The following is a 17,911-nucleotide window of genomic DNA, read 5'->3' as shown; positions in this document are numbered from 1 at the left end:
TACGCAAACTGTACGTTATTCGACAAGGCAACTCCTCCTGACTCTCAGGCGCTACTGAGGCACTGACGTGGCTCGCCAATTTCTGTGCTGGCTCGCTAGAAAAGGTCGTTATGCAGTTTGCACACCATCCGCTTTGACGCCCATGAACTACTCAAGCAGTTATTACGTTACGAAAGGATCAAAGAGCCCATAATTGATATCTGCGATGCGATTCGACGTTGCACTGCCTGTGTCGTTCAGAAGTTCGGAGCAATGTTCCTTCGGACATGCACGTATCTTATTTATCCGCCTACACTGGGCAAAGGACTTTTAATTGAAATGTCTCCCCTGTATGGAAATATACATAATGAATTTATGAGTGCAGGTTGTAGACGCAAGGTTGACACATATAGAAGTTTGCGTCTGGCCGTGAAGCGCTCTCGGATAGCCTAAATGTAAGAGAACGCTCGCGATAAGCGAGGATTCCGAGTTTGAGTCCCAGCGTGGCACAAATTTTCACTGTCATCATTCCATTTCACAGCTGATGGTAGTCCATATTCGCAATTGCGAATACATTTCATGTATAACTGACAATTGTCTGTCAGGTTGCTGTCAACATATATGAGTTCATTGTTTCAAAAATTCAAATTAGGTGTTCATATAGACTTTTAACAACAAGAAATGCAAAATCATATGTCATTATTCTTTAGTCTTGAGGAGGCAAGGAACTAAAGCTTTCAAATATTTTTGAAAAATAGTGATTTGGCAGAATTGCTAGTGTCTACTGTCAGTCAAACAACAAATTATCCTCAGGCATTATAAACGACATTAATTACAGGACGAACGTCCTACGATCATTTGTATCCATAAAAAAATAGAATTCAAGAAAGTACCCGGGGTATGCATTGGACATTACAAGTTTATTAACAGGACAAAGTAGAACATGAGAGTCATATTTTAGTGTAGTTTTAATAAAATTAAATACATTGACGGGAAAAAATCAGTACACCGCAAAGGCGACGTTGACTTTGATGCGATGACGGTATATGCCACCTGGGAGAAAGAAAATGTACTGATAATGGTTTCAATTAGTGATGCAACACATACCGTAATGGTATAGCTCCCAGAGCGCCATCTGTGTGTACCCTTTAATAGGGAACGCTCACAGTCAAAAGGCTCAGTATGGTGCAAACGTGTGAAGCAAGCAAGTAGCCACGCCACGAAGACGCACTCGCGCTTCCTACAGCCAACTGAGCAAGTGAACGGGGTCAAATTATGACCTTCCGATAGGCGGGACTGTCCTTTCGCAGAAGTAGCACACAAGTTGGACGTGCGGTGTCGGCTATGCAACGATGCTGGTATCAGTGATCACGTCAACATTCTCGCACCTGTAAGCAACGTTATGGACGTCCACGCAGCACAGACGACGGCCAGGATCTTCATATTGTCAGGGCAGTGTGGCAGATCGTATTGCTCCAACTGCACCGGTAAGAGGACTTGTGAGCCCAGACGTGTCAACAGGTACAGCTGCGAACCAGTTATCAGCAGTGGGAAAACGGACGCACACACTTACAGCTCGCCTTCCCATCATGCCACAGCATTGACCTACACGCGGCTACGCGGCTCGACTGGTGGCATTGACGATCACTTAGAATGAAGGGCCGTGGTCTTCAGCGATGAAAGTAGATTTTTCCCGCACCCAGATGTTCGTCGTTGGTGGTGCTATGTCGTAGAGTGCATTCGTCCAAGACACACTGGATACACCCCAGGTATTATGGTAATGGAAATGGAAATGCCGTGTGGCTAGCCCCCCCCGTCGAGTAGGCCGTTCGCCTGGTCCAATTCTTTCAAGTGGACGCCACTTCGGCGACTTGCGTACACTTCGGCGACTTGCGTATCGATGGGGATGAAATGATGATGATAAGGACAGGACAACACCCAGTCCCTGAGCGGAGAAAATCTCCGACAGCCGGGGATCGAACCCGGGGCGTTAGGCATGACATTCCGTCACGCTGACCACTCAGCTACCAGGGGAGGACAGGTCTTATGGTCTGGGATGCTATAAGATGCCGCCAGGGATAGCTGAGCGGTTCTAGGCGCTACAGTCTGGAACCGCGCGACCGCTACGGTCGCAGGTTCGAATCCTGCCTCGAGCATGGATGTGTGTGATGTTCTTAGGTTAGTTAGGTTCATGTAGTTCTAAGTTTTAGGGGACTGATGACTTTAGAAGTTAAGTCCCATAGCGCTCAGAGGCATTTGAACTTTTTTTTTTTTCCTGTAATATTAAAGTCTCGTTCACGTTTGGTGTTCCTGGAGGGTAAGCGAACCAGCGCTCGGTAATTGCAGAATGTTCTCAGACCCGTTCTTTTGCCGTTTTTGGAATAGGAAGGTAATATGTTATTCCAACAGGATAATGGTCAACCACACACTACCCATGAAACTCACCATATTCTGCACGATGTGCGGCAACGTCCCTCGTCAGCACAATCTCTGGACTTGTCTCCAGTCGAGTAAGTGGGGGGTATGATGGGACGAGGACTGGCTCGTTCGTCAACCAGCTGGCTTGGCATAACGTATCGCAGGGCACTATTCACTATTTGCACGATCGACTGCATGCCAGAGGCAACACCTACATTGCCGCCCATGGAGATCACACCACGTACTAACACGAGTATTTCATCGTGGGTCGATAACTGGTACTTGAGAACCACATTTGCTATGATTTACAAATGTAATCATTTCATCACTCCATATGCACTGCTGCAACAACAAATCTTGAGTGAATTGTAAACCAGTAAAAGAATGTACTAATTTATTTTCTGGCACTGCATAAATATTGTGCCAAATCAGGACTTTTAAGAAAAATGTTTCTTAGCATTTGTCATGCAACAAAATGAGAACACGTACCTCCCATATGGCACCTAATGGCTGCACGAAGAGATAAAGGAATACGAGGGAGCAGGCAAGCAGTCACCTTCACGCTGTCGTCTTCCAGACAGGACGACGGACTCAACATGCCTAACATTAACCGAAAGTGTACTGCGTTATATATTAAACGACTCACCCATTTGTTGGACAAGGAACCTCTCAGCGTAACCAGTTGGCTCTTCCGAACCTTACAACCCACCGATATGCACCCACCCATTGATGTAGGTAAAATACATTACAAACTACGATATGTCAAGCAGTTTTTTTCTTGAAGTAAGCTATATTGATGGACATTATTTCATGCAGGATTTACCGACGACGCACCTGTTATTAAAAAGATGGGCATCTCCAATAGTTCTAAGTCTAGGGGACTGATGACCTCAGATGTTAAGTCCCATAGTGCTTAGAGCCATTTTTGAACTCAAATACCCGAGTGTTCATTGGAAGGGAGTTTGGGACAACATAAGTTTAATGAAAGGTTGCATAGAATCGGCTTATGCGACAGTGATAAATGCGTCCGCTGTGGTCTGGTCGACACCTTACGCCATCGCTTCACTTGTGGCGGCCATCTCATTAACTGCAAATGGGTGCAGCAGAGGCTGGGCCTGATTACCCGCAGCAGCCCAGCCAGCCACTGCACCGACATCCTGCTCTGGCCGGACGCGAAACATTTTCCCGCTACCAAGAACAACACCGTGATGTGGCTGTTAGGACAGTGTGTGACATATATCATCATCCACAGTAGTGAAGATAATCTCATTAGTTTCGAGGCTTACATGAGAACGGCACGTTGGAAGATGAAACGTTACCCAAATTTCAGGAAGATGTTTGCTAACATGTTAGACATAATTTTTGAAAAACAAGGCGTAGGGTAATTCTCGATGCCGGTAAGGACACAAATCACAAGCAAGACTATGTAGCGAACAAAATACACAACGAATAAGGGGTTACACCTGTTGCTAGGACTGCTCCCGACTTCTCAATGGTGTTATTAACTACATTATGTCGTTTTCATTAATTTATGTTTCCCGTGCATATCTTGTTATCCGTTTGTATGCTCCAAATGACTTTGAGTTTGGACGGTTATGAATCAAATGACAGAACTGCCATTCTAGTTAAGACAGTCAATTATATATATGTTTGCGTTTTGGTTCTATGTCTCTGTCTGGACTGAAGAGGCTATTGTCAGTTTACTATTTTTGTTCTACACTCCTGGAAATGGAAAAAAGAACACATTGACACCGGTGTGTCAGACCCACCATACTTGCTCCGGACACTGCGAGAGGGCTGTACAAGCAATGATCACACGCAAGGCACAGCGGACACACCAGGAACCGCGGTGTTGGCCGTCGAATGGCGCTAGCTGCGCAGCATTTGTGCACCGCCGCCGTCAGTGTCAGCCAGTTTGCCGTGGCATACGGAGCTCCATCGCAGTCTTTAACACTGGTAGCATGCCGCGACAGCGTGGACGTGAACCGTATGTGCAGTTGACGGACTTTGAGCGAGGGCGTATAGTGGGCATGCGGGAGGCCGGGTGGACGTACCGCCGAATTGCTCAACACGTGGGGCGTGAGGTCTCCACAGTACATCGATGTTGTCGCCAGTGGTCGGCGGAAGGTGCACGTGCCCGTCGACCTGGGACCGGACCGCAGCGACGCACAGATGCACGCCAAGACCGTAGGATCCTACGCAGTGCCGTAGGGGACCGCACCGCCACTTCCCAGCAAATTAGGGACACTGTTGCTCCTGGGGTATCGGCGAGGACCATTCACAACTGTCTCCATGAAGCTGGGCTACGGTCCCGCACACTGTTAGGCCGTCTTCCGCTCACGCCCCAACATCGTGCAGCCCGCCTCCAGTGGTGTCGCGACAGGCGTGAATGGAGGGACGAATGGAGACGTGTCGTCTTCAGCGATGAGAGTCGCTTCTGCCTTGGTGCCAATGATGGTCGTTTGCGTGTTTGGCGCCGTGCAGGTGAGCGCCACAATCAGGACTGCATACGACCGAGGCACACAGGGCCAACACCCGGCGTCATGGTGTGGGGAGCGATCTCCTACACTGGCCGTACACCACTGGTGATCGTCGAGGGGACACTGAATAGTGCACGGTACATCCAAACCGTCATCGAACCCATCGTTCTACCATTCCTAGACCGGCAAGGGAACTTGCTGTTCCAACAGGACAATGCACGTCCGCATGTATCCCGTGCCACCAACGTGCTCTAGAAGGTGTTAGTCAACTACCCTGGCCAGCAAGATCTCCGGATCTGTCCCCCATTGAGCATGTTTGGGACTGGATGAAGCGTCGTCTCACGCGGTCTGCACGTCCAGCACGAACGCTGGTCCAACTGAGGCGCCAGGTGGAAATGGCATGGCAAGCCGTTCCACAGGACTACATCCAGCATCTCTACGATCGTCTCCATGGGAGAATAGCAGCCTGCATTGCTGCGAAAGGTGGATATACACTGTACTAGTGCCGACATTGTGCATGCTCTGTTGCCTGTGTCTATGTGCCTGTGGTTCTGTCAGTGTGATCATGTGATGTATCTGACCCCTTCCTGGGACAATGAATTCACGGTGTTCTTATTTCAATTTCCAGGAGTGTATTTTGTAAGCTTACAAATGGCACTATATTGAAATATGTTCTTCAGTCTATTGTAAGATACAATTCGTGTTGAAATAGTTCCAGCACTTCATTATTTTGTTTTTGTGCTTATGTACATATATGGTTGTTTTAATAAAGGAAAAAAAAAACGGCGCAGCACGTATGAGAGCAACAGGGAGCGTTAAAGCGGCGCTGGAATATTAGCTGAACTCCGTTCTGCAGGCTCCTGCAGAGTGGTGTAGTCAACGTCAGGCACTGAAACGGTTACAAATGACTTCTATCCACTGATTTCCGGACGCGTTAAAAGCGGAGCGCGAGGAAATCAATATGCAGATGCGGGGCGCCTGTTTGGGCAGCAGAAGCCAAACGACGGCCGGGCACGCGACGCCGATAGGAGCTGCTGGGCTGGAGGCCTTGACCGCCGTCCCCACAGCCCAGCTGCCCGCAAATAGAGGGTTGGCGCGATCCGCCACTTCCGTGATAGGCCGGAGGGCAGCGGAGGCTCATCCCGGCAGCCGGGCCGACGCACGCGAGCCCCGCATTTAAACACTTGCCGCGGGAGCGGCGCGCGTTATCTCGCCCAGGACCACAGCGCCGCCGCCCTCTGACCTTTTGCGGGGGCGGAGCGCCACCTGGTGGTGGCAGCGCAGGAGAGTGGCGGCGCCGCCGCCCGCTCGACGCGTGGGCGGTCCGCGACGCAGCCGCGTCCTGCCGGGGACGCCGCGAGGCAGGGGCGCAGTCGATACTCCCGTCACAAAGGTAGCCTTTGTCTCGACCGGCCTAAGCGGTGTTCACTGGGCCGGGAGCCTCTTCCACCGACCTTGTCCCACTTTTATTCGCATCTCCGCTCCTTTTGCTGCTGCTGCTGCGACTGCTGCTTACGACGCCTGCCTTATAGCCACTGCCGCGCGGTTAGAGGCGCCATGTCACGGACTGCGCGGTCCCTCTCCCCGGGCATGGCTGTGTATGTTGTTCTTAGCATAGGTTAGTTGAAGTATTGTGTAAGTCTTGGGACCGATGACGTCGGCAGTTTGGTCCCTTAGGAAATCACACACATTTATTTATAGTCACCACATTTCCTACAATGACAAGCAAGAATACATGCCGTGGTAAGCACGCTGGTCAAAGATAATGCCAGCCCCAGGAGACAGGTGGTTCAAATGGCTCTCAGCACTGTGCGACTTAACTTCTAAGGTCATCAGTCGCCTAGAACTTAGAACTACTTAAGCCTAAATAACCTAAGAACATCACACACATCCATGCCCGACACAGGATTCTAACCTGTGACCGTAGCGGTCGCTCGGCTCCAGACTGTAGCGCCTAGAACCGCACGGCCACTCGGGCCGGCCAGGAGACAGGGGTGGCTCTGTTTAGTACAACTTCGCTCGCGTTATAGGAAAGAGGAAAACCGACTGTTTAAAACCCTTACCGGTAGCCAATTTAGTTATGAATAACCGGTATCTTTCGGTATTTGTTTGATATTGTCTATAACAGGTTTTTAATTTTTTTTACTAATAACCGAGTAAAGAAACTGGTAAATCAATACGCCACAGTGCCAGTACTAATGTTTTTGGTTTTTAAATAGCACTTTTTTAAAAAGCAAGTAATGTTTATTCGTAGAATATCCATTTCTTTGAAATAATGGATTGTAGAAACTGGGGAAAGTGATCAGCACCATTTTGATAAAAATGCTTGCAGTTATCCACTAGTAACAAAAATAGGGGTTGTGTGAAAAAGACTGTACGCAAGTGTGTGTTGTGTGCAAGATTTTCCTCCATCTGGTCAATAGGGTAGCTTACTGTCGTCCTCCGACATCGGTGGTAATGCAGAATGGCACCGTCCCTACCCTGGAAGTATTTTTCGCAGTACAGTAGCAACAAAGTGCAATGCTCCATGTGCTTTGAGAGCAGGTACAAGAAACTTGCGACATTATATAAGGAGAACACATCCACAATCTTCGTTGGAAAAAAATGTTCAGATATGTATGAATGCCTAAGGAATCAAACTTCTGAGGTCATCGGTCCCTAGACTTACACATCACTTAGACCAACACAAACTGACGTACGCTAAGAACAACAACAACAAGACCCCCCCCCCCCCCCCCACACACACACATATGCCCGAGGGAGGACTCGAACCTCTTGCGGGAGAGGCCGCGTAATCTGTGACATAGCGCCTCTAACCGCGCGGCCATTCCGCGCGGCTCGTTGGAAGAGAGACGTGTAAATTTGATTTATATCCATACAGTTTTACTACTGCTATAAACTGTAGCTGGTAACTGAACCATTAATTTTGTGGTTGCTTCAAGATAGAAGTGATGACGCAGGGGAGTCATCAACTTGTGACCTTTGGCTGTCGTTGTCTTCGCGCCTGTCTCCTTCGCCTTAGTAAATTCTGCTGCAGACAATGAGACAGATTTCTACCAGCCGCTCGTGAGCTCCTGCTCCTTCACCTTCATTACAAGTTTCCACTATTTTTTCGAACTCGACGTTTACTGCTTGACGTAATAACAGTAATGAACCTAAAATCGGTTATTTCGGAAACGAGTTATTTTGAACGATTGCAATACTCAGTTTAAAGTGGAGAGGAAAAGAACCGAGTAACCGCCATCCCTATCGCATTGACGTCGCGTCATATGTGAGCGATAGAAGCGATCGACAGCTCATGATAACATCAGGCGACAGAACACGACCGCAGGTATAACAGGTGAATAACTATTCGAGAGCTTACGTAAGAACTTAGTACCTCATACGAATCCGTGCAAAGCATTTTAATCGACCGTTTGCAAATGAGAGGAGAGAGAGCAAAATTTGTTCCTAGACTTTTGCATGATGAACAGAAGGAAAATCGTGTGTCAGTTTGCACGTAGTTCAAGGGTGGTCTTCATTCAGATCCGGACTTCATATCCAAAATTGTAACTGGAGATGAAACGTGGGTTTGTGAGCGCGATCCAGAGACGAAAATTCAGAGTTCCCAATGGAAAATCAGTGAATCCAGATGACGAAAGTTCTGAGTTCCAACGGAAAATCAGTAAATATTCTCGCCCTAAAGAGGTACGCCAGTCAAAATTGAATATCATTGTCACACTCGTTGTTTTCTTCGATACGAGAGAATAATTCCACCAGAGTTCGTTCCAAGGAGAACAATTGCAAACGCTGAATTTTAAAAGGGTGGAATGCAACGTTTGCCAAATGTTGTACGAAAAAGGAGACCACAGAAATGGGCCAACGGCATTATTTTTCATCACTATAACGCGTCGTGCAACACCTCGCTGGTGATTCGCGAATTTTTAGGCGGAATAAGGTTTCGTACTGTCAGCATCTGTCTTACTCACCAGACGTAGCACCATGTGACTTCCAGCTCTTCCCAAAAATTAAAACCGTTGTCAGAGGAAAACGTGTTGAGACAGTTCCTGACACTGAGGGGGCCATGACAGAGCAGCCGAACTTCCTTCCAAAGTAACTATTTCAATAATGCTTCCAGTCGTGCATCGCTAGCCAAGTATAATACTTTGAAGGAGATTAAATCAAATTCCATGTACGTTTATTACTTTGTTTCTAATAAAATTATTCGCCGTATTTTTTGATCACACCTCGCACAGCTCCCGCACACAACGGGTTAAACTCCTCACTGTGTCCTCTGTGCATCGACACCTTCCATAATTTGAAAAAAGGAAACTCGCGACTGGTCAGACCACACTACGCGCATTGAGTCAGTCACGACGTAGTTTCTGTGTCGTTTAGTGCATGCATGTTTATATGCGCAGTGAGAAATAACCTTTTTTGACAGGTGCCCGATTGCAAATGTCGACTGATGCAGTTTCATACGCAATGTTCGCTCGGAAACTGGTTAAAATGCACCAACTGTCACTCATCTCCGCTGCCTATAAGTCAGGAAATTCTAGCCATCACTTCTCGTGCCCGGTGTGTCCAAGAGCAACAGAAATAGCTCGTTTCTGACGTTTTGTTAAGCTTCCATGTCGACCCATCTTCATACAACCAAGAGGCACATGCACACCATTTCACTGGCATAATTTACGGCTGTGTTGGAGGATCGCATCACCACCTGGTACCGTTCTGTCAACAGCGCTCCAAAGCGACGAGTGGTCACTTATAACCGGAACGAGTAACATCAAATGTAGTGAACATATATGTGACGTCTATGACATGAAACTCGTGTTCTTTGTCACACTATGTCCACTGACGTAGTAAATTTGTAATGGGACAGCTCGTCCAAATCCTTTAGGCTCTTTGCAGTCTTGCGTACGTGTGTAAATCAAGCAACTGTTTTCTAAATAAATTTTGTTCTATTCTTTTATATCGAAAGTGGCACTAAACACATAGCATGGCGACTTAATTTAAAGCCATCCACTGTCCTATGCAACGCCTCTTAAGCTGGGAATTAATGTTCGAAGTGGTTATTTAAACTTCGTAAAATAATTACCGGTGGGGTGCTATTTATTCGTAGAAATTTCGCCATATTCGAAACACTAACTTATGTTTTGGGTCAACGTTGCCAATTTTTACGAACACTAAGTTTCGAAACATTTCGCGTGGATTTATGGTGAAATCACATCTCAAGCTGCCCAACACTGTGAATAATTATCGTGTAAGCTGTGAAGCTCTACGTGCCGTTGATGTCCGCGATGAATACTGACTGCGTGAAAGCAGAACAGCTCCTCGCAATGACAATAGCATCTTCATAAAAGTTCAGGAACAGCAGTTAATTACTGGGCTCCGACGCAGACTTGGGATGTCAACGTACATACTAACGATGTTAAATAGACGGAAACATTTCCCCAACAGCATCTGAACTCAACTCTTGCCGATTGGCAATGAGTAAGTAGCCATCTCTGGGTGATTACGGATTAGACATATAAGAGGAGATCGACGTCGAAATCCCGGACTAGAAGCGTCTTGAAAGACCTTGTAGCCCAAACATATGATGATGATGTTTGGTTTGTGGGGCGCTCAACTGCGCGGTTATCAGCGCCCGTACAAATTCCGAACCTTTGCTCAGTCCAGTCTCGCCACTTTCATCATGAGGATGAAATGATGAGGACAACACAAACACCCAGTCATCTCGAGGCAGGTGAAAATCCCTGACCCCGCCGGGAATCGAACCCGGGACCCAGTGCTCGGGAAGCGAGAACGCGACCGCGAGACCACGAGCTGCGGACGCCCAAACATAGTTGACAGCAGACGAAAGATGGGGGGCAACTGTATTTCCGGGAAATGTTTTCATGAACTCATGAAGGCCTATTAATCCAAATTGAATACAGCAGCGAACTATTCGTACGTCAATCCACCGTCGGTCATCAAGTTCACCCCAATATGTTTATGTTAATCTATGAAGGAGGAGTTCGACCCTCAGCAGCATAATACCCATTGGAAAATGGCCATCAGTGCCCGTAAAAGGATAGGTTTTTGCTTCAAAGTAGTTATAAGAATCCTCCTTCTTCCGAAATCACCACGTTTATTCTTCGTACACTAAAACGGAATACCTTCTTAGGAGGTTCATGGAGATCTGCCAGCACCTGAATGAGTCACTTCATGCTGATCTAGCTACTTGGCACTTAGTACAAACCTATGCAGGAATTTTTGTGCTTAACGTCCTCATCAGATAATCAGTTAGCGATTAACGGTGTTCAAAGGTAACACTCACTTCATAGCACAAAGGAGAGAAACGTATGTTTCAATGAAAAATATGATTACACAATGTTCGATAATTTTACACCAGCTGGTCCGGATATAAACGTTACTTGTAAGATTGGGATTCGAATTACCTGAGATCGACAGCTTGTGCTTTCCTGCAGTTAAGCGAACTCGGCCGTGGAGGCTGGCATTATACCTTTATGTCTTCATCATCGTCATGCCGTTAAAGAGAGGCCCATGCGCAAGGCTAGTTTTGGAATGATCTCTGCTCCATTACGGCCGGCCGCGGTGGTCTCGCGGTTCTAGGTGCTCAGTTCTGAACCGCGCGACTGCTACGGTCGCAGGTTCGAATCTTGCCTCGGGCATGGAAGTGTGTGATGTCGTTAGGTTAGTTGGATTTAAGTAGTTCTAAGTTCTAGGGGACTGATGACCGCAGCTGTTAAGTCCCATAGTGCTCAGAGCCATTTGAGCCATTTTTTTGCTGCATTACGAACAGGTGATGAGTGACAACGAGGTACACTATCAAGACACAGTGAGGTGACCACCGGTCAAAATCCTGAAAAACCAACTTTTGCAGGACGGACCACTGCGAGCCGTTCAGGTAGACAGTCACTGTGGTTCTGGAATGTACGGACAGGGATGTGGAGTCACGGCGGTTCCAGTGCCGTGGCCAGCTGCTCTAGGTCTCTCGGTAGAGGATCCACGTCGTGAGCAGTCCGATCGAGGTGGTTCCACAGATTATCGATTGATTTTAAATCCAGGAAGTTTGGTGGCCTGGAGAGTACGGTAAACTGATTCTGATGCTCTTAGAACCACGCATGTGTTACTCGTTGCGCAGTCCTGCTGGTAAATGCCACCCTGTTGAGGAAAAACAAACTGCATGTAGGGGTGGACATGGTCCCCAAGGATAGATGCATGCTTGTGTTGATCCATTGTGCCTTCTGGAATGACGGGATCAGCCAGGGAATGCGATGAAAACATTACCTTAACCATAACTCTTCCTCATCCAGCATGGGCCCTTCCGATGATTGTTGCAGCATATTTTCAGACGTTTCACGTCGTACACGCCAACGGTCATCTGTCCGATGGAGCACAAGATGTTGTTCATCTGAAAAGACCACCTGTCGTCACTCAGTGGACGTCCGTTTGCGATAGAGGCGTGCAAATTCTAGCCTTCGTCGCTGATGAACAGTAGTCAGCATGGATTCAAAGACCAGGCGCCTGGTGCGGAGGTCCATACGAAGCAAAGTTCGCTGAACGGTCGCTGAGGAAACACTATTGGTATCCCATTGGTTCATCTGGGCGGTCAATTACTGAACAGTTGCACGTTTACTCGCCCATAAACATCTCTGCAGCCGTCGTTCATCCCCGCCATCTATGGCCCTTGGTTCCCTACAGTTGCCTCGTTGCCGGTTTTGGATAGCGCTATTTTCCCACGCAAGATATACTTTAACCACGGTGGCATGCGAACTGTTCACAAACTTAGCCGTTTCGGAAGTGCTTCCACCCTTGGCTCGAAAGCCAGTAATCATAATCATTTTGGATTTTTCAGAGCGAAAAAGTGTCGAATTACGAAAGTGTCCGGTAATGTTTTCCGCGTCCGCTGTCCCTCCCCCGCCCCCCTCCCCCGAAACGCTAAACATTCCCGCCACTGCAAGTGGTCGAATATAGTCGTTTGTCACTTTAACGTGGCTGGACCATGTATATTGAGATATACCTGACAAAAGTTTTCGATTAACCATGAGCAGTTGGTGTGACTCAACTTTAGAAACGGCAACATTTTCTGCCTGGACTCTTATTAATTGCATTCATTGACAATCGCAGTTTCATCCCATTATGCCATCCTCAAGTTACAACTCATTATGGAGTGCATCAATATCTTACCCTTTCTTTTGTCCAGCATGTGTACATATTTCGTTTGCATAAAAAGATCTGTTAATTACAGTCCAGGGGGAAAAATGTTGTCATTTCTAAAATATTGCAAAGAATCGACGCATGTTGGCAGTTGATGGTTGGAGTGCTGACACATTATCTGCGTATCCAGTAATGCTGGCAGCTGAAGGGTTATGCATGGGGATCATATCAACCTGTACCGCATCAAAACAGCCTGAAGATGACGCAATGAAGCGTTGAAACTGGTAGCGACAAAATAAAATAAAATCATAAGGACGGATGTAGGTTTTTTATTTTTTGTCACGATAATAAACGACTGTCGTCCCAGAGACCTCCTGCTAAAACGATGGACATACAAAAGTTATTTCAATGTTAGCTTTGTGCTTCAAGGTGTTCTCACACACGGTAGCAATCTGTAAGTGCGGTAAAGATATGTATTATTCTCTTTCGATGAGTCAGATATGTTCAGCAGATTATCGTCGTCATCACTGACTTTATTGACCCTCTTGAGAAATTCTCTCCACCATATCAGCAGCTCTTTCCTGCAGCGACTTCGTATTTGCTGCCGGAAAGGGGAAGACCTTTTGTAGAGCGAAGTTTTAAGCTCTATCAGGAGTGTGCACAGCTCATTAGCAGAAAAAAGGGCCTGAAAGAGGCAGGCCTTTAGGAGACATGCTTCCTGGAATGAACAATGAAAGTTTTGCAGTAGAAGTACTTTGACAAGTCCTCAATGGTAAGAGGGCGCAGTGGCGGGTGGCTGAAATCCCTATCCGGCTATCCCGATTTAGTTTTTCCGTGATTTCCATAAATTCATCAAGGAAAATGCCGGAACGGTTCCTTTGAAAGGAATTTCCTTTCCCATTCGAGCTTATGAATCCACCCACGTATATCACGTCCATTTCTACATGGTAATCGCAATAGAAGGAGGACGATTCCAATTTGAGCAGGATGATGCACATTGGTTATTACTGTCCGGAAATGGCTGGAAGTGCACGGTTAGTGCTTAAAAGTAGTCTCTGGTGACCTCGCCATCGACGGGATGTTGAATTTTGATTTTTCTTGTTTTCTTTTTACTTTTTAGTGACTGATTTCTTGAGGACCAGGCCGTTACGCGTTGAGGCTAGGATATCACGTAAGTCAATCCCCACAGTGGACAGTAGCGATGCTTCTTTGTCCGTGAGGGACGATCGAGATGGCGTACTTGTTAAGGTGCTGGACTCGCATTAAGGAGGATAGGGATTCAAACTCCCGTGCGATGATCCTATTTAAGGTATTCTGTGGTTTCCCTAAATCGCTTCATACGATTCTTGGGACAGTATGCCAGCTGCGAGGTGGTTTCTTTGTAAATGACATCCTAACCCGAACCCAACTGGTGTTCCATTCCCTATCTCGATGAAACATGTACCTTCCTCCTAATCGCTATGTAACTTGTCTGTAACGTTCATCATTCACCAGTCTGAAGGCTGGTTGAAGACCACAGTGATTTAATAATCATGGGCCTCTTGAAGGTACGGGGAGAGGTGGCACAGTGATTGAGACGCTGGAGGAAGGGGATTCAAGTCCCAGTCGCATCATCCAGATTTAGGTTCACTGTGGTTTCGCTAAATGGCTTAAGGCGATGCCGGGATAATTCTTTTGAAAAGAACACAGACGATTTAGTTCCATATTTCGAGCTTGTTCTCCATCTCTAATAATCTCGTCGTCGGCGGTACGTTAAACACTAATCCTTCGACTGAAAGTTCCTTCTGACCTAAATACCGGTTCTCTAACTAATCATAGATGGACTGAAACATTGTTTCAGGTGACAATAACAGAAAAAGAACTGCAGGGCCAAACAGGATCAAAGATCCTTATGCTTGGCGTCTGACGTGGAACAATGATGCCGCCAAACCACTCACTCTGAGTAGAAAAGACGTTCAGTTTTATGCGTAGATACACCATGAATAAGACTTTCGTGAATTTCTGAAGCCCCCTGAGCGTTTCGGCATGTTCAGAACAAATAAGAGGTGCAAAACATGGTGGTCTGTATGTGTGCGTATCAGTTTGTAATCAAACATTTCAAAGATTTTAAAATAAAAATAATCGTTAATAATTATGTTTCCTGAAGGTTTTAGCTTTAACTATGTGTAATTCTTTCGCAAACATGAGCAAATCGTATATTTTCTTGATCCTATGTTGTTCTGGTTCTTTGTCTCCGTCAGTAAGAGGCACATGACAATTCTATGTGGTTAGGGGTCTTTCTCCCATGGCTCTCCAGATATATTCTGCTACTCAGTAAGATTTTTAGCTCTGTCAGTGCCCAAGTACATGAAGAATGCGTGTTGCGGTTTCATGTTAAACTGCAGGACCGGTCATCAAGACAGAGCGAGGTGGTCGTCAAGTCGCAGGAAGGCAACTGCACGCCGCCTCCGGTGGAGTGCAGCACTGGGCGCTTCAGACAGCACCTCGCCTCGCTTGCTGCTTTACTTTCCAATACGTACGTACGTATCACACAAACGATCATTGCCGTTGATCTTCTCCGTTTTGTAAGATTCTCAGGCTACACGTTTAATTAGTGAGTACTACAGCTTAACAGAAAAACTCAACCCCGTTCATAGAGAAAGTACAGTGATCTAATAAAATACAGGTGCCTATAAATTCTAAGTCAGTAAGCGATAAGAAAAGCAGAAACAAGCAACTATTTCTGCTTGTACATGGCAGTAGAAAGCTTGAGCTACTGGAGTCATGGACAGTGGCAGTCGAATTAATGTACTGAGAAGGAAAGTAACCATACCCACATTTATTTTGAAGTTAACAACACATAAAATTGATGGTTAGAGCTAGGATGAAATGCGAGATGAAGTGCGCAGAAACGAGAGTCAGCTATCCTCCAAAACAACGACAACTTTTTTACGTAAGGAGAACGTAACTCTCCAGTCAACACAGATATTATGGTTTCATGATCTAATTCGCTGCTAGATGAAACATCGTTCACTGCGATCTCCTACAGGCTGTTTGAGCAGGAAATGGAGACACATTATGAACTGACAGTCCCCAGGCAAGGGGACCATGGCATAACGTAGGCTCCGTTCTCAAATGTCTCCACAATGTCAGTAATAACAGCGCCTTAGTTGACGATCAAGTAAGAGATGGTTACTTTTTGTGGTTTGTTGTCAGTTTTCCATTGCAACTAGTGCCCTGTGACGACACCGGAGCCGGCCGGAGTGGCCGAGCGGTTCTAGGCGCTACAGCCTGGAACCGCAAGACCGCTACGGTCGCAGGTTCGAATCCTGCCTCGGGCATGGATGTGTGTGATGTCCTTAGGTTAGTTAGGTTTAAGTAGTTCTAAGTTCTAGGGGACTGATGACCTCAGCAGTTAAGTTCCATAGAGCTCAGAGCTATTTGAACCATTTGAACGACACCGCCAGCTTCAACCCACTTTTCCGCGCGTGCAGACAGATGCTCGGTTGCTAATTGAAACCTCTTTTAACATATCCTCAAACATTTTTGTGAAGATTAACCAAATTATCTTGTGTTGGGGCTGTAGATTTCAGACTTTAACTAGCTTCAGGAAGGGTACGATAGTGGTGAAATCTAGAGTGAGCAACAACGTTTCAACGACTGTTCCAGGGCTTTGGTTCATTGAGAGCAGTGCGCATGGGCTCTATCCTGTTGTACTTACGTTCCATGCAGAGAATACTACCAAGGCGATATCTCTGTGAAAGCGATGCACGCATGTAAGGAGCCAAAATGACAAATACTTTGTGAGTCAAACGGCTATCTCAGGGAAGTGATTTAAGATTTGGCATATGTTTACAAGACACTTCCCCTTCAGAAAGGTCCCTATTGTCACCACGACTTACATTTCCTTCGCATTGTAGATCCGTATCCATCGAAAGTGACAGCTCGACCTCGGTACCCACACAGTGTATGACAATGTATGAATACAGGTATGTAGCGAGCAGTGGCGTATGGGGGCTTCGATCGGTCCTGGAAGCGTACACGGATTGCCGCTCGCCATTGTCAGGAAATCTGGGTTCGAATCCCAGTTCGGCACAAATTTGCATGCATCACCAATTTCCATACCTAATACATCTGATGTCAAAAATATTCGTAATTGTGACAAAATTTCGTAAAATTTCGTTTCGCTTAACATTACTGAATGTCATCAGCAGCTATGGTGTCTCTGCCATTGTCATCTCGAATGATACTCGTTAGCCGCGAGATATTACACAGTAATCGATAGCCTTTGAGTCAGACAAAGACGCTTGATTTTCAATACCGTCTGCATCATTCCCTGAGAAATTTCAACCGATTTATCTTGTAAATTATGATAACTACAATGATTGAAAAATGATATGTGTACAATTCCTTGACATGTCGCTGAATTGTTTTGTTTGAATCTAAGCTAGCGTGCGGAAGGAGAGGCGTCTCTCGCTTCTGTCACTGTTAACACTGCGCACTTGGGCTTCGCGTGCGACCGTCACGATATCGTGTGAGTTCTGTGTTGGGAGGTAAGCCCGCGGTTAGCCTGGAGTGGCGGCAGCGCGCTGTTACCGTGCAAGTAGCGGCTGCTGGCGCCGGGTCTGCTCTACTGACGCTCCTCTCGACGCGGGCTGCAACCGGCGACTGCGTGGGGTAGGCGGAGGCCGAGGCGGCGAGGCCCCCGGGCGCCTCCCGGCGTGCACCGCGCCGTTGCCAAGGAAACGCCACGCGCTATCGAGCGGTCGCGCCACCACAGGTGGGTCGTCTCTCCCCGCCGGAGGCGAGCATTCGCTTCCTCATTACGAGCAGCTCGGCGAGCACTCTCTCAACATGCTGCTAGACAGCCCACCTGTTTATGACGAGCACTTTCATTTGTCGCTCGGTTATGT

At 46.9% G+C, this 17,911-nt stretch overlaps 1 protein-coding gene across 1 annotated transcript in view; it reads right to left on the bottom strand.

Moving 5' to 3' along the window:
• The window catches only part of LOC126412097 (WASH complex subunit homolog 1-like), a 312,903-nt gene extending 295,237 nt beyond the window's left edge, over window positions 1–17,666 (bottom strand). The window contains exon 1 of the mRNA XM_050081519.1: window positions 17,595–17,666. The gene's annotated coding sequence lies outside the window, so the exon portion shown is untranslated. The remainder of the gene's footprint in view (window positions 1–17,594) is intronic.
• Between the last annotated feature and the right edge of the window lie 245 nt (window positions 17,667–17,911).

The sequence above is a fragment of the Schistocerca serialis genome, chromosome 1, assembly GCF_023864345.2.
Source record: "Schistocerca serialis cubense isolate TAMUIC-IGC-003099 chromosome 1, iqSchSeri2.2, whole genome shotgun sequence".
NCBI lineage: Eukaryota > Metazoa > Arthropoda > Insecta > Orthoptera > Acrididae > Schistocerca > Schistocerca serialis.
Note: the sequence above shows the minus strand (reverse complement) of the source record. Positions and strands in the feature narration are given on the sequence as shown.